We start from the raw sequence: 9,469 nt of genomic DNA on the forward strand, positions 1-9,469 counted from the left end.
TTTTTTTTTTAACCACAAGTCCCTACTTTGCTGACCAGTCCCATCTTTGTAGACTTCACCCCTGGGAACTCAGCGAAAGGGTTGCTTCGGAAAAGCACTTGGCACGAACAGGGCAGATGGGACACACAAAGCAAGCAAGCACATCCACAGCAAAACCCGAAAACTGCAAGTGGTTTTATTAGTAGGCGTCTGTGCAAAACTGGAAAGTGGAGACTCCAAGCTAATGACCACTTAAAACTCATCTACAAAAAAGAACAAAAGCCTAAAATAGTCCTAATAATGGTTCCAGAGAGTACACTGCCTTATACAAAAGGTGTTTCCAAAGATCAGATGATTCAATTTTGAAGCAAAGTATACTTTGAGAAATTTTTAAAGAAAGCTTTTGATAATTGCATTTTTAATTTTCTTTTTACCACGACTTCAACAAAATATCAAAGGTTAATAGACTGGTATGTAGTATATTTAAAATGTGTAAAATTTCACTTTTGTTAAAGAATGTTTCTCCTTTTCAGTAAATTACTAATTTAGGTTTTTTGAAAGAAATGTGCCCATTTCAATGATTTTTAAGAAACTTTATCAAATTTTAAAATCATCACAATAATCTAGTTTTAGGACATTTTCATCACCTAGTAAGATCCCTCATGCCCAGTTAGTTTCTTCCTTAGCTTCAGGCAAACCCTAATCTATTTTCAGTGTCTATAGATTTGCTTTTCTTGAAATTTCATATAAATGAGATCATATAACATGCGCTCTTTTGTTTATGGCTTTTGTTCATGGAGCACAATAGTGAGAGTTCACCCATGCTGTAGCATAGCTCTTTTTCACTCCCTTCTATTGGTGAGTAGTTTTCTGTTCAACATACATCCATTTTATGGATATGCCACAGTTAACTTGTCTATTCATTTACCAGGGGATATACATTTGGGTTGTTACTACTTTGAGGTCATTATGAATTATGCTGCTGAGATCATTCACATGTAAGTCTTTATGAGCACATATATTTTCATTCCCCATATGTAGAGGTTTAGCAGTGGTATTGATGGGTTTGAATGACAAACTCATGTCTTTTTAAGAGCATTATAGCGTGATTTTTTTTTATTTTTGTGGAAGTTCTATATTCACAAAATATAGAAAATTATGAAGAAATATATATTCCTTACTGGGCTGTGTGTGGTTTTACAAATATATAAAAAGAAAGCTGAGAGAAGAAATACTTTGCTTTCTTTCAAATTTGGAACTCAATTATTGTAAGTTTTTTGAAAAAAAAGTGATATTTCTAAGAAATAAAATGTTTCTTGGTTAATTTTAAAAGACCTGACTTTTGCAGAATAATTTTAGATTCACAACAAAATTGAGAGGAAGGTACAGAGATTTCCCATGTATACCCTACTTCTACATGAGCTGAGCCTCTTCCATTATTAAGGTCATACATCAGAGTCACGTGTCAGTTACAGTGGATAACCCTACATTGACACATCATATTCACCCAAAGTCCACTGTTTACCTTAGGATTTACTTTGGCATTGTACATTCCATTGTTTGAGCAAATTTGTAATAGCATGTATCCATCATAATACCATACAGATTATTTTCATTCCCCTAAAAATTCTTTGTGCCTTGCCTGCCTTGTGGGTTCTTTCTCTATCTCTTGGATTTTCCTTCCCCATCGAACTTATCTACTGCTAAGTTCTAAAATTTATTATTATGATGAAAAATAATTCTCATTTTGGAGAGTGAAAATCAACTTGGTAAAAAGTAGCTTTTCTTTTTTTTATAATGAAGTAAAAGAGGAAATTGAGGTCTAGTGTAATGGATTTAGGAATAAAACTATGAAAGACAGGAAAGAGTTAAATAGTCTTATCAAGCAAGATTCTGTTTGACTGACCATACAATGATTTCCTTCAAAATTAGTCTTTGTAGCCTGGTCTACCTGTCTCAGAAGAAAATATTATTTTTAAGATCATTGTGTGTGTATGTATATATGAATGGCTACAATTCATAAATTGCATTAATTTATTTTTTAAATGAGAATAAATACCTCTATTATGGAATCTCTGGAGCCACGTATAATATTAAGTCTCAAAACACTGAAATAAACCTTTCCCAAACAGATCAGAAATCTAATAAAAAGTCAGATTATAGCTACGATGGATTTTATCACATCCTTAAGGCTTATAAAGAGACTGTCAAGACAAAAGAAGATGTTATAAAGGCCATGGTCTCCACAGAAACCACTCTGTCTCTCAGTTCCTCATTCCTGAGAAAGGATATGTATCATGAAGAAGCAGAACTGTTCATAGTAGAGAAAAATTAGAAACCCCCTCCCCCTTCTGTTTCTTCTTAACATGACCCAAAACTGTGTATATATTTATATATACTCTGTTAGCACTGAGGAGGCTGAACTTAAAACCAGTCTGCTTTGGACAGATAATTGTAGTAGTCCAAGCAAGAGATACTACAGAGTGAATCTGGGATTTGAGAGGAAGAATTAGAGATGAACAAGAGAATTCAATTTAGAGATAATCTGAACCGAAAATGACCAAGCTTGATGATAATTGGGATAGGCAGTTAGGGGAAAGGAGAATGAAGACTGCTCCTTTAATTTCCTGAATTGAAGTCAAGAGCTGGCACTACTTACAAAGATGGGAGTTAGAGAATGTGGGCAGAATTGGTGGGTTTATTGGATTGAATAATGTCTCCATCATAATGGAGTAACCTGGGACTTTAAAGTGACTGGTGTTCTTATTAGAAAAGGAGAAGAGACACAGAGACACACAGAGGGAAGGCAAATCTGAGGCAATGAGGCAATGCAGCTGCATGGCCAGGGCTTTCCACAACTCTCAAGCCACTATTAGAAACTAGGAGAAAGCATGGAATGGACTCTCCTTTCAAGTTGCCTAGAAGGACCCAAATCTGTTGACACTGATTTTCAATTGCTGGGCTCCTAAACTATGTGAAAATGAATTCATATTATTTTATGGCATTTGGATGTGACAATTTCTTATGCAGCCCTAGCAAATTAATATAGTAGATAGAAGGGAAGATGGTGAATAAAAGTTGAATTGGAGGTGAAGGTATCCAGGAAGCTTTTGTGTAACAAACTAATGAAACAGATTTAGGAGACATTGGTACCCAGAAGGTAGCTACAATGATGAGACCTCCTATGGTAATATACAATAAGAAGGAAAATGGGAGAAATGAAAGCCTGGGAAGTAAGTTTCAATGTGGACACAAAGTACTATCATAACAATGAATTTCAAAATGACCATCCTGATCTACAGGTCATAGTCATTAGAAAGGAGAAGAGCTGCAAGGATTACTGACTTGACAAATACAAAGTTAGCATAATGGCTTTATGATTGGGAGGTGAAAGCCAAATTGTATGGAATAAGAAATGGAAAGGAATGAAATGGCCTTAGTCAGTGTTGATATCTTATCACAGAATTACAGGTGACAGATGGAAGAAAACTTGGGTGGAGAATGTGGTCAGAATGCTGGGTCATGCTAATTTGTAGTTAATGTTTCAAGGAGAAGCTTAGTTCTGTCTTTAATGTTAGAGAATGATTATTATGGAAGAGGCTGGAGATAAAGAAAAGATTACTGAGTTCCAAAAGAGGGAGGATGAAATAAGGGTTAAAGTAGAGGCCTAACACATGTATTTATGTGTTTTTCAATTTCTAATAGAAGTTAGCACTTTGCTAAGAGACTGTTATTTTCTCTTTCTATGGAAAAGTTATGGAAAAAGGAAACTACTGTTTACTGAGCAGCATGCTAGGCCCAAACTAGGTGTTTTAACATTTTTTTTTTAGTCTCCAGTCTGTGGAGTTGGTCCTCAGGCTCTGTTTTGTAGTATGGGATGAGAGTGTCTCTCCAAAGTTGTTTAATAGAAAGTGGCAGAGTTGAGATTAGAAGACAGATTTGTATGGTGCCTAACTTCATTCACAACTTTCTACTGCTGGAAATACAGGCACACTCATTCATATTGGATGTTCTTCAAAGTCACCATTGGTCATGACATACACTCAGTATTAATACAATTGTGGAAAGGACTATAAGAAAAAAGCAGTGGGGTATCTTGGAGGTTACACCACAAGGACAGTGATCCTGACACAGTCAAAGTCCTTCACCACTAAACCAGGTAAAAAACCTCTCAGATCATGTCAAGTTTTCCATTCATTTGTATCATATGGATTGACAATGTGAAACAGACCTGTCTACAGTGTGGGTGGAGGTGGTCATGCAGTTTTTATTCAGGTGCTGTTAGGAAAAAAAAAAAAAATCAGGGAATTCTTGCTTCACTAACAAAGTATAGAGTTAGGTCAGCTCCCTAAGATGTCTGTGAACTTTTGCCAGTGAATGTCATGCTATAAGTAGAACCCAACACAGATGTGTCAAGTGTGAAGCCCATGCTTTTGGTCCCAGCTTTCACTGCATTGGAAGGAAATTTAAAACTTTCCATTTTAATTGAACAATGGGAGTAAACAAAACATTTTTTACTCATAGATGTTTATTTTTACCAACTCTTTTAAAAAGTACTTTACCTTACCGGATGGTTTCACTCATAGCAAAAGTATAATGGACCAGGCAAGAAAATAACAAGAATAATGAACAGCCATATACCAGAGACATTTTGTGGGGGTGGAGTGGGGAATGGGATCAAAAACAGGGATTGGGGGGGTAGGGAGAGAAGTGCATGGGATTATGGTGATGGCACACGGGTGACTTGGTGATGGGAAACCCACTGGGATTACAATTGAGATGGAAAAAAAAATGTACAAAATGATGTAAAAATAAACTGTTATAAAAAAAGTATTTTACTTATCCTATTGCAACTTTTACCAAGTATCTGTCAGTAATTGTTACTGCGTATAGTTAATTGGTTCAGTTCTTCATTTTACAGGTTTTTTCCAAAATGATTCACTTGCCGAACTGATAAAATATGCATTTTGTTTTGTGAGACTAGTCTTAATTGTACTTAAAACATCTTAAGTTATCTTACAGAAGCAATTAGACTTTTACTATATTTAATGTCATTGTTTTGGGGTAACTTTTTATCATAAAACTACTACCCTGTTAAGAAAAGTTTTTTTTTCATTTAAATTCTAATTTTTAACAATAATTATTTCGCTATTCAGTAACTTCCAGTTTTTGTATATTTGTGATTAGTTTTATACTAATATAATAATGGTGTACAATTTGTATCCTACTTTTTTCCTCTTAAAATTATTATTGTCAGAATAAAAATAAATAGGAACAGCACATTTAAAAATAATATTATTTTTCTTATCATGTAATATAACCCATGTAGTAGTTTTTACTAGATAAAATTTCAGTCCTTAGAGAATATAAAACAGAGCATTTTATAGTTCACTGAAATATTTTATTCTCATTTTGATGCTCTCTGTGGTGACATGGAAATGGGAAATGAGACAAAAGAAAATGATAGACAAAGCATTAAAAAGATGATTTAAAGATAGCAGCATTCAATTGTAGAATTCTGTCTTCCAAGAATAGTATGTGCTTACCATTGTAAATTCTTCACTAGGAATCACAGATGTGAAAATAATCAAATGACTTTTTTTTTTTTTCACTCTCACCCTTTTGTCAGCTCACCATTGTTGCATTACAATTTGTTATTCCAGATGTGACTTTCTGGACAAGTTATTTACTATTTAAAAAAAGTTTTGAACTTTAAAATTTTTAAATAGTATTTTTTTAAAATATTTTATTTATTTATTAATTATAGAACTGGGGTACAGGCCAGAGATGCGGAGGGTGAGAGGATTCACCAGAGACAGAGCGGGAGCAGAACAGGCAGATCGACTAAGTACACTGCTGAGGGGAGCAGTGGGTGAGACAGGAGAGGTCTGCCACGCCATGTGGTCACCTCTGGGGCAGATGGGAATCGAACTCATGCTGAAGTTTCTCAAGCTTCTCAGTGCTGTGCTTTAACCCGCTGCGCCACCAGGAGGACCCTTAAATAGTATTTTTGAAATAATATACTTTGCAATGAAGTCAGACCTTTCAGGATAATATGAGGAAGAAATTATCAAACTACATTTCCATCAACTGTAAGTTATCACTATAAAATTATTCTCTGCAAACATGTAGCTTTAAAAAATAAAATTTCATGTGATTTATCTTATTTTGCACTTAATCAATCATTTTAACATATATTGCCAAAACAATAAGTAGTATTTTTTGCATATCTGCATTGTGTTCTATTAAAGTGTTTAACTAACCACCTGTAGGCAAATATGTAGACTATCTCCAAATTTGACTTTGTAAACAATATCATGATAATAATTGTGTTTATAATCTTCATACATTGTGCATACTTACCTGACTAATTTCATTGAATCAGGAGCTTAAAACCTTTAGTTATTTTGGTAAGGAATCTAGCTTAATTTGCTTATGGCTCTTCTTGTCTCACTCCATTTGCTCTGTGACTGACATCATTTACAGAGTAGTACAGCCCTGTGCTGCTTCCTCCCTCAGAGCGCTTGGAGACCAACTTCCTCACGGATGTCCTGCCCCTGGTGATGTTCCCATACACTTTCTACCCACATACTTTCCTCACTATCATTTTCACATATCTGTGTAGTCTCTTATTTGCCTCCCTAAATAACATCGATCCCTATCTGTCACTCCTAATGGGAGAAGAATTCCTCAACTTACATCATAGCTGCTAGCTCTTCCTAAATTTCCACAAAACCAGTTAGGATCATAATTTTGTTAGCCCTGCAAAAAAGGTAATTTTCTAGTGCTTTTAATCTGATTTTATCATTGCTTTTACTTATTTTTTTGCTCTGCCTTAAAAATTTATTGTGGTTTATGTTGACCTTTCTCACCTAATTTCTGCTACTTTTATTCTTTCTTCAAAACCATTCTATTATGCCTTCTGAAACACCTGTTCAATCACAGTAAATTCTTAAGCTCCATTTCCCCCTTGGAACTAAGAGGTGACTCTCCGTTGAATATCCCACTTCCTCTTGAGTCCTTTCTTTTGTACACTGAAGGTTTCCCATGGTGCTTGTGAAGCAAGTCCTGACTTAAAAATTCCACACTTGAAATTTCTTAACTTCATTTTACATGTTACATTGTCTTCATCTTCACCTTCAAGCTATAAACTATTATTTAATCTGAAGTATGTGGTAGTAGTGTTTCCTCTTTCTACATGTGTCCTTTTAATCTGTTGTAGGTTGAGAAACTCCAGAGAACTAAGTGAGTTAGGAATGTCACAGTTGCCGATGATAAACTATGTCAAACTGGTTTAAGGAGAAAGGGAAAATTACTCAAATTCATGTAATCCAGTCTTCAATCACAGCTTGATCTAGAGGTCACATTATTTTATAAAGATGCAAGTTTTTCTCTACCTCTTATTACTCTCCATCACCTTGACTTTATTCTTAGATTCATTTTGGTTACTAAAGTGCTATCAATAGCACCAGGCCTAATTTGTCAAGCTTTGGTCCTATTTCTAGGATGCATATACTTGCATCATCGAACTACTGTACATATTTACCTGGATGGAAAAATGTAATAACCATCATGCTTGTGAAGGTTTCATTCTCTCTCTCTCTCTCACACATACACACACAAACACATTTATGATTCTATCACTATGGCTAGGGGCCTTTGGAGTCTGCTTTGCCCAGGTCTCGATTTCATTCTTGGGAGCAAATGAATCACATGAAATTAGTAGAGGGAAAAAGATATTGGACATGCAGAGTTTTTATCAACCTGACTACTGATGACAAGCAGGACAAAAAGAAAGCAGAAGCTTACATAAAGCCTCTTATTAAACTTGTATGTGTGGAAATTGAACATTATTAGTATATAAGTTCCTGGATTTTAATTTTGACTAAAGAAAGGGCAGTATGTTATAGTACTTTGATTCTTGACTATATTTATAGGTTAAAGGCACAAAATATATAAACTGTAATTTTGTTCAAATTAACCCCTTTTATTCACAATTAATGGATTTTACTTTAAATTCTGCCTGTTAAAATAGTATTTTGAAGATATGTAATAAATAAGAAAAGGGAATATTTTTGCAATTAACATTTAAGAGAATGTATGACACATGACTTGGGAGATGATAATAAAAAATGTTGTTGCCATTGTAATTTCCTACTTATTTTTCAAATTAGTGCTTTTAGGGATACAGATGTTGAGCAAATACTATTTTGCAAAGTATTATTTAGGAGGTTTTAAAATGAGAATAACTCTTTTACCTTTTTGTTTACTTTTATATTTTTCTCCTATGTTTTCATCCCTCCTTCAGTTGGGATTTCATTCACTAACCTGAATGTGAAATTACCTTCCCTCAGACCAAGTATAAACCAGTTTGAAGTACTGGACCATTAACTTTCTTGAATTTTATGTTATTATAATAAAAAGCTGCTGAGGCAATGGGTCACTGCTTATTCAACTTCAACAATTCATCATAACTTAGGGGAAAGGTCCAGTCTAGAAGTCAGAAGATAACATTTTTGTTTTTATTTTTGGTGAATTGCTTTAGTACTCATTTCTAGTTAATGAAAAGGTTGAAGACACTCAACCCTCACGTATTTGCAATTTCTCTTAGGAGTGATTATTTTCTGTAATCTTTATGGAAACACTTCCTCAATGCTAAGGAATATGCCAGACACCAAGGAGACCAGACTGAACAGAACCAAGTTCTAGACCTTGAAGAGCATGGCTTTAATGTGAGTAGGTAGATAATTGTGAGCCAATGTGACTAGTGTTACTGTGCCAATCATGTCTGAAGATGCTCAGAGTGGTTATCAGGGATGGATTCTCAGAGGAGGTGATGTTGCTGCTAGATCTTGTAAAGTAAGTAATGATTTCCTTTCCAAGCAACGGAGACTATATCCCAGGAAGAGGAAAGAGACAAGTGGGTGGGTGATAAATCTAGGGAACTATAATTAAATCAACATAGTGGACAGCAGCCGATGTGTCTAGAAGTTTGAGGGGAAATAGATTCAGAGCATTACATATCATGCCAAAGAGCATGGGTTTGACTAGTTATGAATTATGGGTGTAGAAGGCTTGTCTTTGTGCTGTGTAATAATGAATGTAAGATCAGATCTTGCAGAGCACTTATCTCTTCCTGTATAATATAGAAATAGAGGACAGGGGCCCTCTCTGGTGGCTCAACGAGTTAAGGTGCAGTGCTCAAAGCTGTTTCAGCACAAGTTCAATCTCTGCCAGGAAGGTGACCCACATTGCACAGCAGACTTCTCCTGTCTTGCCTGCTGCTCCCCTCAGCAGTGTACTTCATCAATCTGTCTGTTCTACTCCTCATAATGTCTCTGGTGAATCCTCTCACCATTCCTGCCCCTCTGGCCTGAACTCCAGGTCTGTATGCATAAATAAATCTTAAAGAAAGAAAGAAAGAAAGAAAGAAAGAAAGAAAGAAAGAAAGAAAGAAAGAAAGAAAGAAAGAAAGAAAGAAAGAAAGAAA

General features: G+C 35.1%; 1 protein-coding gene across 3 annotated transcripts in view; it reads left to right on the forward strand.

The window, feature by feature from the left end:
- PKIB (protein kinase (cAMP-dependent, catalytic) inhibitor beta) overlaps window positions 1-9,469 on the forward strand; it is an 89,993-nt gene that overhangs the window by 859 nt on the left and 79,665 nt on the right. The window lies entirely within an intron of this gene.

The sequence above is a fragment of the Condylura cristata genome, unplaced genomic scaffold (assembly GCF_000260355.1).
Source record: "Condylura cristata isolate star-nosed mole 26May11 unplaced genomic scaffold, ConCri1.0 scaffold00001, whole genome shotgun sequence".
Taxonomy (NCBI): Eukaryota; Metazoa; Chordata; class Mammalia; order Eulipotyphla; family Talpidae; genus Condylura; species Condylura cristata.